Raw genomic sequence first — 20,757 nt, 5'->3', positions numbered from 1 at the left:
GGCTTATCTTGACTATTCATGAGGATTTGGATGATGATTATTCATGTGATTTGATGGATACTATATGCTTACTATGTGATAGATTATCGAAAGATTATATTGATCATAGATTTGATGTTGGTTATGATTATAATAACCCTATTTCATGATCATATTTGATGAGATGCTTATGAGGTGTATTTGACTATTGTTTGATTGTCTTCGTAGAGAATCAATATCACATCATGCATTGAGATCAAGATGTGTCATTGCATAATTCTACCACTTTTATGTTATATATATACATGTATCATTGTTGGTGGTTGCAGTACTTGCAGGTACAAGACATTTATTCCTCCTAGAATTCCCAGGTGCGAGCTCCCCTGGCTTCATAGGTGCGAGCATGTCCTTATCTCAATGGTAATATGTGGTTTTGGAGTTGACATGGGTTCCCTTCACATACTCTAGGTTTAAGTTGTCATTGGGTGCAATTGGTCATGTCAGTTTTCAGCTTGGCTCTTTTAGTTTTGGGAGTATGTTTGTATTGATTGACTCTTTTGGTATGAGGATTATTTATGTTGTGGTTGATTTTATTGTCACGTGGTTATTTATGTGGCATTGGATTATTTATCTATTTGTTGAGAGATTTGATGGTTAGTATTATTTATTTTTAATTATTTGATTTAAGCTATTTGAGCTTTTGATTATTTGATTTATGATTTTTAGAATTATAGTATTTATTTAATTAATAATTTTATAAAGATTATTTAATTAATTATTGATTATTGCTTATAGTCTAAATATTAATTAATATTTAATATTGGAAGTAATAAAAAAAAAAATTCAATAAAAGTGGATTATTCCACTAAACTTTTTTATTAATATTTTTTATGTTTTACACAGGATTCAAAGAGCATACCAGAGGAAAGATCCCTGTGAAGAAAACCTCTGATCACAACTCATAAAATAAACCTGTAGTATCTAACGGATCAGTTTATACACCCTACCCAAAACCACATACAAAATGCGGTCACAACACATATAATATCAGTTTTGCATAGAGCCCATATAACAATTTGCCAAAAAAACCAATCAGATAATTTTCAAATGTAGACTCCACAGCTGCTATCAATGGAAGAAGACAAAATTTTCCAAAGCCCTGTGCCAAATCTTATGAGCCAAAAACCTTCCTGCCAAAAAAGAAAGTATCAAATACCATGAGCTCGAACTCTCCTCCAGACAACGAACATGAATACTTGAAATGATAGGGGAAAGCGGGAATATTTATCATCATAAAATTTTACATCAACATTACTCAAGAAAATCATATAACTATTGCTGCAAACCTTCCCATACCCTAGAAGGAATTTCCTCAAAACCCACCTCTCGCTGATTAGCATTGCTATCAACGGCTAAATTTGCCAAATAATCCACAATCTTATTAACTTCTCTATAACAATGGGATACCAAGAAAGATTCAAACAATTATAATTTTTGTAAAATGGGATCAAGTATATACTGCAAATTCCAACAATTTGATTTCTTTTTCATAACACATTGAATAATCACCATAGAATCACCTTCAATTATTAAGTCCTTAATTCCCAAAGAGATTGCCATATCCAATCCAAAAGACAAAGCATGAAATTCTGCATAATTGTTAGTTTTAAAACCAATAGCATGACACTTAGCTCGAATAAAATTTGCATTGTGATCATAAATTACCATGCCTACCCCAACTGGCCCAGGGTTACCATGAGAGGCCCCATCAAAATTCAGTTTAAAGTAACCCTGCGGAGGAGGTTTCCATCTAGTAGAGCATCTCTTACCTATTGCAATATTGGAAGTAATAAATTATTTAATAGTTAATTTTATTTAATTATGTTTTCTATTGGTGAGTATTTAATTAAAATAACTATAGTTCATAATGTATTAAATAATAGTTCCTATAGGGCTATAGTTTAAATACTAATATTTATTTGGTGGTATGGTAATTATACCTTGGGATATTAAAATATATTTATCCCACCTACTTATAATATATGTTAGTATTTCCTACCTACCCTATTATCCTATTGGAGGATTTTATTTTGGGGAAACCATAAGATATGGGAAAAATATTCTAAAATGAAATTACCCTATTGGTTGGATTTCTAGGGTTTCTTGTTTATTGTTCCCTTTTAATGGATTCCCTGTGACTATTCACGGGTTCCATTCTTTGGCTTTGGATTCTTGGTGGATTTCCTAGACTGGGTTTGGAAGAGATTTGGGTTTGGATTTAGATTGCAAAACTTGTGGGCTCTCCTTCAATGACTTGCCATCACAAGGGTTTATAGGTTGGAGGACATACCCTTGCTGTTTATCTTTGTTTTCATTGTCTGCCAGTGTTTACTCCATGAATGTTTTGTGTGGGGAATAAATAAATAGTTCATTTCATTCTCTCTATTCTTAATGTAAATGATTGGGAATCCCATGGGTTACGAGATCTTTATTTGGATAAAAGTTTGGAAGTTATATTTTTTGTAGTTGCAGTGAATGCACGACATGGGATTTATATGTATTGAGTTTTCTTTCATTTATGATGTGATTGTATTTGATTATTTTTGTTTTTGAGATTTCTTTCATGTTGTTAAAGATTTAAGAGAGTTTGTGGAGTTGAGAGGAGAGAGCCTTGTGAGCTTCCAGTCTGGCCTTGCTGTGAGGAAGACTCACAAGACTCATCTCCTTCTGAGACATTTTATATTTCCTTCTTTTTATGTGTTTTTATGTTGGGAATAAGTTTATTATTTTTATTTATATGTGCGTTGAGTCTATTTCATGATTTGGATTCAAGATTTGGTGTTTGATGGTTTTCTGAACTTGCTAGAGATGTTTTTCCCTACTGAAGTCTGCGTTATGTTTTCAATTGGAGTTCCTTGGGTGAATTTTATTATTTTATTTTGTTTACATATTCTTATATCTCATTTTTTTCTAATTCCAATGAGTATAAATACATCATATTTGGCTCATTATGTTTTGAGCAGTTTTGATCCCGCACTTAAGCAGTTTTCTGCCAAAATTTACACTTCTTTCCTATGCACTAAAGGAATGACCATATGCACTAAAAAAAGAACCAGATGCGCTAAAGTATCAGCCAGATGTGCTAAAGTATTAGCCATATGCACCACTTCAGAGAATGCATGCACCATTCTGTGTATTTTTAGGGTTTTGTCTAGTTTGAAGTCTGTTATTGATGTCAGCTGGATTTTGGGCCATACCAAAGGCTTTTTGAGGACATTTATGATGTTGTCTAATGTTGATTTATTATTGCTGATGTATTCATATGATTTATTTGTGAGTTGTGTATGTGCTTTATGCCATTTGAGTTGTTTGCACTTCCTCTCTTGTTGATGTACCGAGAGAGAGATTGAGATTCTTATGATTATGCGCCAACAAATGAATAGGCCTTGCTGAGATTATTTGATGATTCATTTCAGATTTGATGGAATTTATTATGGCCTTGATATGTTGATTTTGCCAAGAGGCTCATTGATTTTTGGTTCTCATGATGTTACCTTTCACATGTTTCATGATTATGAATGAGATTGTTAGTTGCATGTGGATTGTTTATGATTTCAGATTTATGTATGTTCATATATTTAATTATGATTCTAGAGCCTCTTGTTTTGTCATGTTTAAGACCATGTTAGGAGGAGTGGGCTTCCATGTGATGACCGGGGTCATGAGAGATAGGCTTGCATGAGGTTCCTTGTAAGGATGCATGAAGTCTAGACCCCCAGGGCACATTGGAGTTTTCCATGATTTGTAAACAAGTGATAACATTGATAATGAATTAATTGGGATGGGTAATTATAACTCATTTAAACAAGATAATGAATAGTTATGAGCCTCATGAATTGATCCTAGGGAGGATGTTTTAGGATAAGCATGAGAAGGTCATGAACACGGTAAACCAAACTCCCTTGATCTCTCGTAGGTTGAGTTGGTTCCACATGTGTGTCACTTGCCAAGAGGTTCCTTGAAAGGATGCTTGTAACATGCAATGATACTCCACTCCAACATGTATTCCCTTGTTGATCTTATGACTATGCCTTGTTGATTGATAAGCCACTAGGAGTTTCTTATTATGGTTGTTTGTGTTGTTTGTATTTTCTCCATGCTTGAGAGAGTTGTTGTAATCTTTTCTTTTGGTATCTAGTGTTAACCTAGATGTAGAGTGTGTGTTGGGACCCTGTGTCATCTCCTAGCATGGGGGGTGGTTCCTTTGGTTCCACATGGTTGAGTGGTTGGTGCTTTTTACCATTGGGTTTTTCCCCTTGTTGGTGTTCCTCGTGTGTGGATGTGGATTCTCCTTCCTGGTGGATTATGGATGTACCTTGTAGAAAATTTATGTAATGAATACGATGGAATAAATGAATGTAGTATCTTGTATGTGGTAGATGGAATCATGTAAAAGGAAGAGCTATGTTCATTATGTATTGTTATGTAAATGTATTTGTAAGTAGTTCATAATTGGTAGTTAGGGTATGTCATGATTTGTAAATGTGGCAATGAGATGTATGGATATGTTCTTGTTAAATGAAGGGAATGATTTGATGTGCCCAAATTTGGTAATGGAGTTGCAATTTAAATAGATGTGATTTATATTATGATCTGCTTGTATTGGTTAGAAAGGAATTCTATGGTTACTTCTTTAAATTATGATTTAATATGTGAAAGAACCTTGAGAAATAGAATAATCTTAAATATTAGTATTGAGGATGTTAGAGAATATGGATAAGGTTTAGATAATTATGCCTCTATGTGTATGCTTGGAAAATGTTAGGATTCTTGTGCTATGCATTGGGGTTATTGTCAAATTAGGATTAAAAGGTATTGAGGCTTTAGAATGAAACTAATATGGAATGGATTGATTTCCATAGTAATGGAATGTATATCATGCTAAATAAATAGTAAATGACTTGTATATGATGTATGCCATTTACTTGTAATGAAGTTACTAGATTTATATTGTTATATGTTTGTAAGCCACTAAATGAACTTTATTAATGAAGGATTAGTGTGATGTTGTGCTTGAGTAAAGAAATAAGAGAATTAGTTTATTATATAGATTGAAGAATGAATTATAGTTTATATTTTATGAGGAGATAATTATAATAAATGCAATAAGATCATGTTAGTATTAGAAGCGATTGAAGTATGTTTAAATGGATTATCGAGGATGGATTTTACCTATGCATTAGGATTGCATCATCATAGAAAAGGAAAAGAGCATGTAGATAGGAGATGTTGGGATAACACACATTTGGATTTGGTGCATAAAACGAATGTAGTATTATGGGGTTGTCTTGCATTTTAAAAGAAGGAATGTAATATGCTAGTAGAATGGTATAATGGTATGCATTTCATAATGGATAGATAAGCTAGTGGGTTGCATATCTCATGATTAGGAAATTAAATATGATGCATTAATTCAAGATGGAATATGTTTATCATGTGAGTAGGCTATCATTATGGAAGTTAAATGAGTAATGATGTTGAAGTACCCTAGGGAAAGGTTAACGATGTTATGTTATTTCTGCTTGCGTAAATTAGTGAAATGTGAGATGATGTATGTTCATAATGTTTAAATGGTTAATGAATGTAGTTATATGGAGATGTTATGTTTTACATTAGTTGTTATTAAAAGTTAATTTAAAAAAATCTCAATTAGTATGATAGATGATTAGTTTTCTCTAGGGTATTTTGGTGGGCATTACATTTGGTATCAGAGCCCATGTTGCAAACACTGGGATCTCTGGTTAAGGATATTGCTATTAGTCTTGTGAATTTTCTTTGATGTTCCTTTGAATCAAGTTACTCCTTGAGATTTGTGTTGGAAGAAGTGTCATTGGAATTTTGGGAATCTTAGATGTCTATGCCTTGTGTTTCTCTCTAATCTCTTTTAGGAATCATAATTTTAAGCAAAGCGTGTACTCATTTCATATGCATGTCTCCAGAATGAGAGGAATGTCTATATGATCATATTTGGTCTTGGTTGCCTTGTAAATTTCTAGTGCTTACTTGAATGATAAAGTTTTCTCTCCTTATATATATATTAATAATTATGTTGTAGAACAAGAAAAGATTGTGTTTATCCTCTTAACTAATGCTATGCTCATAAAATTAGCCTATTATGTTGATCTTCCTATGAAAAGTAAGATGAAGTTCTTGTATTATGCATTTAGGAATAATTTAGTATAGATCATGATGTGAAATTAAAGAACTTGTATGTGATGCATTTGTATATATAAACTAGCTTCTTAATAATGCCTTTCTCTTATTTTAATCTCCTATGTGAAATGTAAGGAAGTTAGCTAGTGATGTATGGGTACCCAATAGAACTGTCAATCATTTGTATATGAGTGATTTTGCATGTAAGAAAAGATTGTTTGATAAAATCATATCTTTCAATAATTTGAGATTTATAGTTGCATTTGTAATAATTAGGAGACCTTATGGAAAGTTGAAAGTGCATATCTAAAAAAATGGATGTAAGTAGTTGCATCTAACATGACTAGGAAATTCAAGCTGACTATGCATAAATTTGTGCGTGTATTGATTATGTAACAATATCCTTCCTTCCTTTCTCTTCTCTCTTTTGGGTAAATGATTCAAATACTTAGGAGTTTCTTGATATTAAATAAAAGGATCTAAACCATAATTCGTGGAATGAATTTGCATATATTAAAGAGAAATTATGATGGAATAAATTTACATTGAAGGGTGGGTGCAAGAAATTGGGTCCCAATTCCGCGGAAGTTTGTGAGCAAAAACGTTTGCCGCTAGAAACAAGTGCCCATTTTTTAAGAAATGGGCACCTGTTTAGCTTCGAATCCTCAACCCATAAAAATAAAACGGGTGCACTCTTTGAAAAATGGGTTCCCATTTAGGATCGGATCACCGTAGAGAAACGGGTGCACAATTTTTAGAAACGGGCACATGTTTCTAAAAATGGGCACCCGTTTCTAAAAACGTGTACCCATTTCTAAAAACGAGCACATGTTTCTTAAAGTACTATAAATTTCAAAATGGGTGCCCATTTTTTGAATTTTAAATAACGGGCACCCGTTTCATAAAAGATGGAGTGGGAAACACACCTATGCCTTGGTTTTGGCTTCGGGTTAGGCTTGGTGGGACCAAGCCTATTCTTGTACCTCCAAAAAAATGGCTAAGGCATTGGAATACCAGATTTCTACCTTGCCGTAATTTTTTGAAGGTCTTCCTGATCGTATTTTTTGATGAAACAAAAACCCATTAGAGCTCTCAATGTCCTAATTTCAAAAATATAATTTTCATAGTGATATGATTAGTTTTACTATTTTTGCATTATTTATTAATCAAAAGTGGTACCTAAATGTAAAATAGTGAGGTTTAGTAGAACTTTAATAACTTTTTTGTTTTTAGGCTTTTTGAAAATAATTTATATGACATAATCTACATACAATTCTTTTGAAGATTAATAAAAAAATTTAAAAATATGAAATTTTCATCAAAATATGGTGGTCGTACACTAGATGTTTTGAAAATGTACTTTATAGTCAATTAAAAATTAATTTAAAGAAATATATTCAAAAAAAAAAAAAAAAAATTCTCATCAATATTTGGTGTATTAGGTATCTTTTCCCAGAAGGATTTGCAAACATTCTTTTATTTACGTCAAAATATGGTGGTCGTACACATGTGTGGTATGGTCCTAAAACAGGCATTTTGAAAAAATGGTTTTTAAATATGCCTACTAAAAAGCAATTTCTACCATGTGGGTATTGAAATAAGTTAAATATTTGAAAATCAGACTTAAAGCACTACATTTTCTATTACTAAAGTTTTTTCAGATTCAAAAGCTAAGTACCTCAAATTTTGACATCAATCAACAAATAATTTGAAAAATAGGGAAAACACTTCCACTTTTTGCCCAAAAGTGGGACTCAACTTCTTGCACCCACCCTGAAGATTGAAATTTAAGTATTGCATTCATGATCTCTTCTCTTTAAAAGTGAAGAATTGATTAGATAGAATATTTTATTTAAAAAAATATATATATTTCACAAATTTAATAAGTTAAACGACTAGATGATATAAATATGTATTGAAGTGAGGATTGATATTTTGCATATGTAGAAGTTGTAATGATACCATAGTGTCTTTATTTGGTTTGGAAAGATAAAAGTTTTTAGCCTTGAGTAGGAGACATGTGGCTTTAAAAAAAAAAAAAATGTTTTGATTGATTACATGGATAGATTAAGAAAGAATGTTACCTCTTTACTCTATTTTGAATTTTAAGAAAGTGCTTCCATCACAAGTGCTAGTGAGCTAAAATGAAAAGTAGTTGCATGAATCTGTATCAGGTTTCTAAAAGTCAATTTTCCTTGAAATGTCGAAAATACACATTCTGTGAATGATAATAATCAAGCAATGATAGGGAGTGTGTTTGAATAGAATGATGCTTATATTTGTGGATTTGTGTGACATTAGATAAAAAAGGAAATTAAGTTTTTGCAAGTAGGACTTTGATATCCTTAATTTAGATAACTAGGAGTATATTAGGAGATTGCTATTGGTAAGAAGTGTGGATGTGAGTAGAAACTAATATAATGAGACTTATTTTCTTGTTTAAATTCATGATTGACCAAATTGCTTAATGACTTTATGTAGGACATTACAATCATCTATATGTTAGTAGTTGTGTATAGAGAGGAATGATGTAAGTCATATCTTACTATCAAGGGATTAATTGAAGTTCTAACCTTGTTTCTTTTATAACTTTGTAAAATGGTCATGGAATAGATGAGATATCTTGAACACTAGTCATGGTATGAGTGTATTCCGTGTGCATGTATGAGTACATTAGTTACTTTATCTCTTCCTAGCACATGTCATGGCCCATAAAAGAGTAATTGTTAAGACTTTCATAAAAGATTGTATTGCATTAAAGATGATGAAAAGAATATGGACATATATATAAAAAAAAAAAAGGTCTTAAATATATGGTGCACACTCTCCTAACATATTCAGAGCATTATACCCTTGGATGTTGTGCAACAGTTACTCTCTTTAGTGTGACTAATGTTGGTCACCTTGTGATGTGGGTTGGATGAGTCGTATATTTTTCATTGAGTTAATTTATGATTTATGTGATGTATCTTTTGGATTAATGTATTTTTGAGATTTCTTTACTCTTGGGATGACCAGTGAGCTCTTCTTTCTTTTATTTTGCTCTTGTGGTGGCGCTTGTCACACTTAGATTTCTTGATTGATTTCGCCAGCAACTTTTCTTCTTTTGTAATTTAATGGATTGATTTGAGGATATTTTCTTTTGACCTTCTATTTGTTGTCTATGATGGTCATTCTAAATGTCGATGTATTGTGGGCCCTTATCTTGAGTCAAGTGTTGTCTCTATCATGTTCATTTCAAACCTCTGATAGTGTGTGCAAGGGAGGACACTTCGGAGAAGTGCACTAGACTAAGCAAAAAATTAGATAATGTTGATATTAGTTGAGTAAATGAAAGGTGTTAATAAGATGAAATGTGTTGGTAACTTTTTGAATTTTATAGTAAATAGAAGTGCCTTGGAATTGTGAAGTTTGTAATTTATGAAAGTTTTTGATTAAGGTAAAAATAGGTTTTGAAGGGCCCTGAAACCCTTTACAAGTGGAACTTAGCAGATAAAGCAAAAAGAGACAAAAAGGGAAAAACCAACGAAAAGCCAGTAAAAAACCATAGAGAACTAGCTAAAGCCCCACAAAGCCAGCAAAGCCATCATGACCCAAGAGAAGAAACTAATTGATTTTTTTCAGGGCATTAGCCAAGGTGTTGCTAATCCCATGCAATTATTTGATGTTTTCCCTAATATTAGGGATATCCTTAGCAGAAGCAGCCACAACTTTCTTGACACTTGCCCTAGTCCTCTTAGCAGCACCAGCTAGAATAGCTTCACCATTGCCAATCTGGATAGTATCTTCATCCATGTCAAGGTCCACTACCAGTTTAGGAGAATTGGAATTATCAAAGACCTTAGCAATTGATAGTTCTGATACTTAATGTAAGTACAGATGCCAAGCTAATAAGATGAGAGGGGGGGGTGAATCATACAAACTTAATCTTCCATAAAAACATCAGATTCAACCTCAGTAACCTTTACTTTAGTAATATAACCAAAACTGCTAAACATGTAAACTCACAAGCATATAAACATCATAGCACTCATAACACCAGATTTAACATGGAAACCCAAATAGGGAAAAACCACTGTGGGATTTTAGACCCACTAAGAAATATACTCTTCTAGAGTATGCTCGGTTAAAAGTAAATCCTATTAAAGATTACAAACACATTGCTAGATGTGACCCGGTTAAGGGATTTCCCTCAGATCTGTTAGGATCTTCACCTTGTTAGAAGTGACCTTTTTAAAGGATTTCAAACACTCAATCAGAATGTCACCTTGCTAGAGGGTTTTACAAATAAGACCATTAAGTCCACTCGGTTAAGAGATTTTCTGTCACTTCACAAAATAACAGTAATAGAAATCTATCTGCAACTTCACATCTAAAATGCTAAAGTAGATTCTTATTTGCTCAATACAATATAGACATAGAACTAATCTTGTCCATTTGCTGGGCTCTATACTCTGTTATTCAAAACAGGTCTTCAAGCTTCAGTGCTTGGTAATCACTATGTAGCATCCCTGTGCATACACTTGCCCGCATACATTGTTTATCAATAGTTCCTTATTTATAAACAATAGCTAACCACTTAATCTCCTTGATCACATTTCCCATGATCAATCATAGCCATCAGATCTTCAAACTTTGTCCAGGTTCAATGTATTCACCGATCTGAAAACATGTTACCTCGCCTTGGAACTTGCATACATTTCTTGGAACTTGTGCTAGGGTATTGTAGTTCAATCTAAGCTGTAGATCTTCCTACCGATTTTCCTTTGCCATAGATTCTTTAACAAACTTCATTCACGGCATACCAATCATTTAATCATAGCCAGCTCATCAGCTTCCTTCATTAAATAATGCATGTAATCATTTAATGCATTCTGTTATTACTCAGTTGCAACTCGATAAATACTAAACTTCACTTGGTAGACATTTCACCTTCATTAACTGATAGCAATAACCATAGGGTTTACCGACTAGGTTCTCTTCTCGGTAACATAGTATAGTATTAACCTTACAATCAATAACATATGTATGATATCAAAACAATCTAAACATCATGATCTCATCATTGTCTAACTCGGTAATAGTTGCCCATTGAATAACTTATTTCTCCCCTTATTCATCATATTCTTTCTGTGTCTTTTATAGACATCTTTATAGTTCTCAAGATATGGCAATATCATATTGAATTAGAAAATCAATTTCTTGACATCAATGACAAAATAATAATATTAAGACAATAATCATCCTTAATCAGTAATATCCATAATCATCAACAACCTTCTCAATATCCTTATTGAAATGCCAACAATCTCTACTTGTCTGTTATAATGCCAACAACAATATCCTCTAAGTTTTTAGTGACCGCTGACAGGATATTTGGGATAATGCCCAGCAAATTTTTCATTGCCACACTCCTTTCTTCCAATGATTTAACCTTCTCCTCCATATCTTGCTAACATTTTATCTAATCCTTGTCATCATCCTTCCTCTTCTCGTCTACCTGTTTCCCATTTTTTTCCAAGTTCTTCAAGAGTTCATAGGTCCATCTGTCATAATCCAGTCTCGCCTCACTGATTTTTCTAAGGTTATCCAGGAATGACTCTTTACCCGCACTTTCCTTATCCTCACTTAAATTGTCCTTAGTCATATCCTTCTCAGGATCCTTGTTCTCCTCCCTCTTAGAATTCACATCTTTTTCCTCATTATCCTTGTACTCCACATCCTCCATAGGGTTGTTGTTGTCCTTGCTAGGGAAATCACTATGGATAGGGCTTTCATTGTCAGATTCACTATCACCACCTTCTTCCTCAATACCCACCTCCTCATCTTTCTAGCTATCTTCACCATCAAAATCATATGTATCCATTTTGCTGCCTTCTTTTCCTATTTCCTCTGTTTCAATCTTTTCTTCATGGGTTTTCATCCCAGAGGCACTCTTACTTTTTTTGCTAGAAGATGCCTTCTCCTTGCTAGAATTGCCTCCCTCCAACTTTCTCTTCCCCAGAGAGATTGATAACCTCTTGTTTTCCAAGAATGGCGAGGGTTTTACACTGCTCATAAATGAGCAGCAAAAGCCCGCAATGGAGAACCGGATTAGAGGGATTCTTACTGTGTTTATTGAGGGACCTTGAAAGGGACCTGAAAAGGTAGTAGGGTAGGGAGACCCTTTTGTCATGTCTAAAATGGTTTAAAAGAACAAAGTGGTAAGTGTGGGACCTAGAAAATCGGCCCTCAACAATGATATATTCCATTATGGTGTTCAAAACCTAGCCCTAGATTTTCTTGATATTAGAAGCTTCATAGTAACCCCCTGTGGCTTTACCAATTCTGGTCCTCTCTTTTTCCTTACGCGGGAACAAATTAACTGCGTTATTGGAGACTTTGAGGTCTCTAAAAAAATTAAGCCCAGAATGGGGCATGCTAGTCACAATAGCAATGAGTCTCACATCCAATTTGAACTTAACCCCATAGATTTTAAAGGACCCATTACACCAATTTTCAGAAATTTTGGAAATGGTGAGATTCACCCTACCTTTGTCATAATCCACCAGCTTCTTGATAAAGCTTGTGAGGGACCCTTTTTCCAGCTTCACCCACACTTTCGGTATTACCTTCCATCTTGACGTATTATCTAGTTCCTCCCTCCTTAAATCTCCTCCCAAATTCAAATTCAGATTCTCAGCTCTGTTCCTATGTAAACTCAACACTTCTTTCCTGTAGTTACTCAAGATTTTGAAAAGGGTGACCCAGAAAGTGTGCGACATAATATAAAAAATGGTTGGGGTTCTGCCACTTTGCCAAGTAATCATTACCTTTCCATCAAATCATAAATTATTCATATACCCTATCATGATTATGCAGTCCTTCCCTCCCCATAAATCTATCCTTTCTAAGGAGCTCTTTAATGTTCATATTAATATCTTCCCCATGCCAAATCATTTGAGAATCATAATTAGCTCCTAGGTTCGCCAAACAGTCCGCTACCATATTTTTCACTCTAAAGGCATGTTGAATAATTATTTCTTTAAAACTAGCGATGATTTCCCTGGCTTTCAGGATGATATTTTCAATTGACCAAGATGGCTCCGACTCCCCCTTAAAAAACTTAATAATATTAAGTGAATCTCTCTTGAGCCATAATTTATCATGATTAAGATTCTTAGCTATAATTAGGGTATTCAGGGTAGCTAAGGCTTCAACAAAATGACTAGTTTGACTCCCCAAAGGACCAGCCACCGCCACTAGGCAACTTCCAGCAAAATTCCTAACAATGCCCCCATATCCAGCTTTACTCGGATTCCCCTTAGAGGCCCCACTAAAGTTAGCTTTAATCCACCCCTAAGGAGGAAAACACCAAACAAGACCTTCTCTGCCCTTCTCCTTACTAGTAGTAGTAGTAGAGAGGCTCCACCTATCATTGAAATCTTCTTTAGCAGCTGGTCCATTATTAGTACCATTGATACATTCAAATATGTTCCTGTAAATTTTATCCACCACCACTTCAAGAGTAGCACTTTTATCCCTAAAAATCCTATTGTTGCGCTCTTTCCATATATTCCATATAACATTCGGGAAAGTAAGTTTCTAAGTCTCCACAATCTTTGGATTAGAACTAGGGCATTGCCATTGCTACCAAGAATCCCCTAGGGAATTCAGAAAAACTCAGCTCAAATTCCACCTGCTTAAGATGACTTTCCAAATTTCTTGACTAAATGTACATTGATTAAGAATATGGCAAGCAATCTCTTCTTCCCTGCAACAAAGAGAACACCTATTAGGAAAAACAAAACCTCTCTTTTGAAGGTTGTCTAGAGTTAAAACCTTGTTTTGGATGAAAATCCAAAAAAAGATATTAACCTTAGGAACCAACTTCTTGTTCCAAACTTTAGCCCAAATAGGAATTTCTTCCACAGATTCATTATGGATAGCCACAGCTAAGGACACTGAATATTTCCCATCCGGGGTTTCCCTTCATATCAATTTGTCATCTTTGTTGTCTCTAGGAACTTTAGCAAAGAGAGCAATCTGAAGGAACTTAAGCCCCGAGCAATGCTAGCTAAAATCAATCCATTTCCCATTTCTCCAGTAGTCTTTGACCAGCTCCCCAAACTTGCTTTTGAACCAGTCTTTCCATTCATTAAGGATTGGAACTTCCTCTAGAGGTTTATCCAATATCCACCTATCTTCCCAAAATCTTATTTTCCTACCATCCTCAAGGTTCCAAATTCGACCAACAGCAACCCAACTTTTAGCTGATTGGACTGCATTCCATATAGCAAATCCTTCAACAATAAAAGAATCGTCTAAAAATTCTTCCTCAGAAAGTTGCATATAAAGATATTTGTTTTTCCAGATTAAATTCCATTCTCTTTCCTCCCCTTTCATTCTCCAAATTTGTTTAGCTAATAAAGCCTTGTTCATAGAGCTGATATTCCTTAAACCCAACCCCCCCTGAGGCCTTAGGGGAACAAATTTTATTGTAGACAATAAGGGGAATTCTGTTTTTGACTTCCACCCCGACCAAAGAATTTTTTTTTGAATTCTTTCAATTGCTTCCGCAAACTTTTTGGGGATTTTGAACAAACTAAGAGCATAAACAGGCAAGTTTTGGAGAGTAGCTTTGAGCACAGTAACTTTGCCCACTTGACTAAGGACTGCCCCTTTCCACCCAACCAGTTTTGAGTTAAATCCATCAACTAACTTATTCCAGAAAAAATCCTCAGGCTTAATACACAAAGGAAGCCCCAGATAAGAAGAGGGAAGATCATATATTTTGCAGCCAAGAATTCTTTCAATCCTTAATTGCCTTTGAACAAGGGTATTGATGAAGAACAAAGAACTCTTATCCCAATTAATTTTTTGACCAAAGATAGATTCATAAATATTCAGCACATTCTTCATATTTTTAGCTTCTGTAATGGTAGCTTCCCCCATAGTGATAGAATCATCAACAAACTGTTCATGAGTACAAGTGAAATTGGATGAAGATGGTTTCAGACCTCTAAGATTGCCTTCTTCCACATTTTTAAATATAATCTACCTAGACTTTTAGCTAAAATAGTAAACAAGATAGGGGATATTGTAGGTCCCGGGGACAACTGAGAGGGGGGGAGGTGAATCAGTTGTCAAATAAATTCAAACCAAAATCTTATTAACCAACTTATTACTTAATACCAGTAAGATAGTTAATTGTATCGATAAACAATGTTTAATAGGAAATGCTGTACTGGTAAGCATTAATGCATGAAACATAAGCATAAAGTCAACCACAACACATGACACAAATATTTGTACGTGGAAACCCTATAAGGGGAAAAGCCATGGTGGGAAACCTTACCCACAATCAGATGATACTACTGCAGATAGTAAGTGTACAAAGAGGGGTCTACACATGCAGAAAGGCCAATAGCCTAGAGCTCACTGCTCAAACACAAATGGGAGTCACACTGACTACAGTTGGATGGTTAAATCTAATGAGAATGTACTGCACAAAATAGCATCTTCATATGTTGGATTCAGTACTGGTGTAGTTCTAATTGTCTTCACAAAAACCCTCCTTCAATCTTCAAATGATGTTTGTGTGTATAGCTCTGCTTATTCTTGCATATACCTTCACACAATCCTTTTTCGCATTCCACATTTGATCTTACAAATAAGATCTTACATTTATACCATACCCTAAGACCAATTTTAGTAGGTTGGCTCTACAAGAGATTACAATAAAACATTTTACAAATAATACAATATCCAATGCAATAACCGATTGAACATGTTAGCTTAATGCATTTACAACAATAATAAATCATCTTCATAGCGTGCCATGCTGATCTGGAAAAGATAAACGTGCCGGTGTAACCCTAGATAACCTGGATCTATTTGCCGGTAAAAGCAAATATGTAAATAAGAATATACCAATGATATCACTTCAAGGAAAAGTGTCCACATGATGTCTTCGACATTACCAAGTGTCTTCCATGTCATTGCATGTACCGGTGAACATTATATCCTACCAGTTAACTATATACTGGTGATTGTTTGAGCATTTTACTAATTGTCGATGAATTTTGCTGGATCTCCAAAGTAGGTGTGTTAGTAGGTGTTGACATCAATGACAAAACCATACCAAAATACCAACAATCTCCCCCTTTGGCATTGATGGCAACACAAGATGGAAAAACCATCAAAGTGCCAAAATAGAAATGCCAAGTACAAAAACCAATTCTCCCCCTGGGAGTAATATGTGTTTATACAAAGATTTATTTACAATACCAATCTCTCCTCAAAAAGATAATGCATTTTTCCATATATTTTTCTTTAATGTTTTTCCATATATCTCTCCCCCTTTGACATCAAATGCCAAAGTCACAAACAGGTCAAGTTCATACAAAATACCAACCAATTCAATATACCAACTACTCCCCCTGAGAAGTAGCTTTCTCATCAAATACTGGAATAAAAGATTTGTCCATTTAATTCTACCGATTGATGACAATCACCAACTGTCTAAGTCCCTACTGGTGGAGGTAGGACTCCGAGCTGATCTCTGAGATACTCAAAAGTTTCCTTAGGCAAAGGTTTTGTAAAAATATCTACAAGTTGTTCTTTAGTATTCACATAAACCAATTTTATTTCCTTTTCTTCAACTTTTTCCCTTAGAAAATTCAATTTGATAGAAACATGTTTTGTTTTAGAATGTAATATTGGATTCTTAGATATATAAATTGCTACAGTGTTATCACAATATATAGTAATAGGTTCCTTGCATTTTACCTTTATGTCTTTCAACATTTGCTTAAGCCAAAGTACCTGTGTACAGTTTGATGCTGCTACAACATATTCTGATTCTGCTGTTGATAAAGATGTACAACTCTGTTTCTTACTTAACCAAGAAACTAATCTCTTTCCAAGAAAGAATGCTCCTCCAGTGGTGCTCTTTCTATCATCCACATCTCCTGCCCAATTTGCATCTCTGTATGCATATAGATCAAAATTTTCATCTTTAGGATACCATAATCCAAGATTTGTTGTGCCTTGTAAGTACCGAAAAATCCTTTTTAATGTTGATTCATGATTTTCCTTGGGATTACTCTAAAATCTAGAAACTATACATACTGCATTCATAATATCAGGTCTGGTTTGTGTCAAATATAGTAAACCTCCTATCATACATTTGTATCTAGTTGGATTAACAGGTGTAGATTCATCCCTTTGAGATAATTTGTCATTTGTAGTCATAGGTGTGCTTACCGGTTTAGAGTTCTCCATCCCAAATTTCTTGAGTAGTTCTTTCAAGTACTTAGATTGACTCAAAAATATGCCTTTATCAGTCTGTAAAATCTGCAATCCTAAAAAGAATTTTATTTCTCGAATCATAGACATTTCAAATTCATACTGCATTTTAAGAGAAAATTCTTTGCATAATCCATCTTCTCCTCCAAAGATTATATCATCAACAAATACTTCCATAATCAAAATGTCATCATTAGTTACTTTGTAATATAAATTGCTATCTGCATTTCCTTTAGTAAAACCAATTTTTAAGAGATACTTATCCAATCTTGCATACCAGGCTCTTGGAGCTTGTTTTAGTCCATACAGAGCTTTTCTTAATCTACAAACCATATCATTGTTATCTGTCAAAGAAAATCTATTAGATTGTTCAATATAAACTTCTTCTTCAAGATCTCCATTCAAAAATGCACATTTAATATCCATTTGATAAACTTTGTAATCCTTGTGAGCTGCAAAGGCTAAGAATAATCTAACTGCTTCAATTCTGGCTATCGGTGCAAAGGTTTCATTGTAATCAACTCCTTCTTTCTGAGAATATCCCTTACACACTAGTCTAGCTTTATTCCTAACAACCTTACCATCTTCATTGAGTTTGTTTCTAAATACCCATTTGGTTCCAATTACATTTTTATTTTCAGGCCGAGGAACTAATGTCCAAGTATTATTTTTCTCAATTTGTCCTAATTCTTCTTCCATAGCTTTAATCCAAAATTTATCTTCACATTCCTCATTGATAGATAATGGTTCAATTTGAGAAATAAGACATACCTCTTCATTTGCCAATCTTCCTCTTGTCATGACTCCTTTAAATTTGCTTCCAATTATCTGATCTTCAGAATGATTCAGTCTTACATACCAGGGTGTCTTAGTCTATTATTGTTCTTCAATTACTGTGGTATCCTCTGATGATACCGGAGTAACTGGGTCATCATTCTATACCAGTGGATTTACTGTTGGTTCATTTGTCATAATTTTTGTTACCGGTTCAGAGTCTATATACCTTGAAGTTCCTTTGAATTGTTCATCAATCTTTACATTTGTACTCTCAATAATTTTCTGTAATCTTTTATTAAAACATCTATAAGCTTTACTCTTAGATAAATAACCAAGAAATATTCCTTCATCACTTCTAGGATCAAACTTGCCAATATACTCATCTCTTCTAATATAACATTTACTTCCAAAAATTCTGAAATACTTAAGAGTAGGAGTATTACCAAACCATAGTTCATGAGGAGTCTTACCGGTTTCACCTTTGATATGAACTTTGTTGAATGTATAGACAGCAGTGCTTACTGCCTCTCTCCAGTACACATGTGGTAGAGTTGCTTCTGATAACATACTTCTTACTACATCCAAAATAGTTCTATTTTTCCTTTCAACAACTCCATTCTGTTGTGGTGTCCGAGGTGCTAATAATTGTCTTTTGATTCCATTCACTTCACAGAATGTATTAAAATCTCTAGATGTGAATTCCCCTCCTTGATCTGATCTTAAACATTTAATTTTCTTACCAGTTTCATTTTCAACCATTGCTTTGAATAGTTTGAACTTTCCAAGTGCTTATGACTTTTCTCTGAGAAAAGTAACCCAACACATTCTAGAATAATCACCAATAATTAGCATGAAATATCTATCAACTTGTAAGCTTTTAGTTCTAGCTAGACCAAATAAATCAGTATGAATTAAATCAAGAGCATTATTGGATTTTTCTGGAATACTTTTGAAACTAGCTCTAACCTGTTTTCCAAATTGACATTCCTTTCAAATTGTATTATGAGGTTTCACAATTTTAGGTAGATCTCTAACTACTTTAGAAGTACTGATTTTTACCATACAATCAAAATTTACATGACATAGTCTTTTATGCCATAGCCAACTTTCATCTATATGAGCAATTAAGCATGCCTTTTCACTGTTATTCAAATGAAAGATATTACCTCTAGTCTGATTACCGGTTGCAATTTCCAAACCAGTTCTATTCATGATTTTGCATTTTCCATTTTTAAATTGTAACTGAAAAACTTTCTCAACTAATTGACCAACACTTAAAAGATTATGTTTTAATCCTTCAACATAGTAAACATTGTCAATGTTATGTTTACCATCAAGAGATATTGAACCCTTACCTTTGATTGAATAGGCTTTGTCATCTCCGAATCTTACTAAACCTCCATTGTATTCTTGAAAGTTCAAGAATTTGCCTTTGTCTCCAGTCATGTGATGTGAGCATCCTGAGTCAATAATCCATTCATCCTTTGATTCAACTTTAGTTGCTAGGGCTTGTTCTACTGGTGGAGCAATAGGTACTGGTTGATCTTCTGTTATAGCAAAAAAGACCCATCCGTTGTCTATTGGATCCTCATCAGAATCATCAGTCACACCTTCATCAACAATGTAACAGGATTTATCTTTGTTTTTTTAAATCTGTATCTCTGATATTCAGGATTAGGTTTGTATGTCCTTCTAGCTTCTTCTCTTAGTCTAACATGTCTATCAGGGCATCTTGAAGCCATATGACCAATCTTATTGCAATTGAAACATTTAAAGGGTGCTTTACCTTCATACTTACTTCCAATTGGACCTTTTGGCATTTTTCTTGCAAATAGTGCTTCAAGTTCTTCAAGCTCTTCATTCTCCTTCCTAGTTTCTTCAAGTTCTCTTGCATAAAAGGCTCTCCAGTCTGATTTGTCAAAAGATGGAGCAGATGATGTTGATGCTTTGAAGGCCAAATCAGTTTTTATAGCAACAGGACCGAATTCCTCTATTTCAAAAGCTGAAAGTTTTCCAATCAATGTATCCCTAGTTACTGATGTATTAGGCATTGTTCTCAGCTCATTAGTAGCAGTAACCTTTATTTTATATGCTAGTGGCAAACCTCTTAAGATTTTTGAAACAGTCTCATCTTCACTCAAGGTTCCTCCACAACATTTGATACCTAAAACAATTTCATTTACTCTTTCCATAAAGGCAGAAATTCTTTCATCTTCTTCCATTTTCAGATGTTCATACCTAACTCGGAAGCTTTCAAGTTTTGCAATTTTGACTATGGAATCCCCTTCATTCAATGTTTCCAAATGATCCCAAATAGCTTTTGAAGTAGATCTATCTGATAATCCCATGATTTGTTGATCTAATAATGTGCTCAAAAGTGCTTCTCTTCCTTTGCAATCATTTTCTTCATCTTTACCTAAAGTAATAAGAGCAGGCTGACCAGCTACAGTAGTAGTATAACCATTCTTAGTAACTTCCCAGATGTCTTTACCAATGCAA

Source organism: Cryptomeria japonica, chromosome 2 (assembly GCF_030272615.1).
Source record: "Cryptomeria japonica chromosome 2, Sugi_1.0, whole genome shotgun sequence".
Taxonomy (NCBI): Eukaryota; Viridiplantae; Streptophyta; class Pinopsida; order Cupressales; family Cupressaceae; genus Cryptomeria; species Cryptomeria japonica.
The sequence above is the reverse complement of the archived record's forward strand: the minus strand, read 5'-3'. Positions refer to the sequence as shown.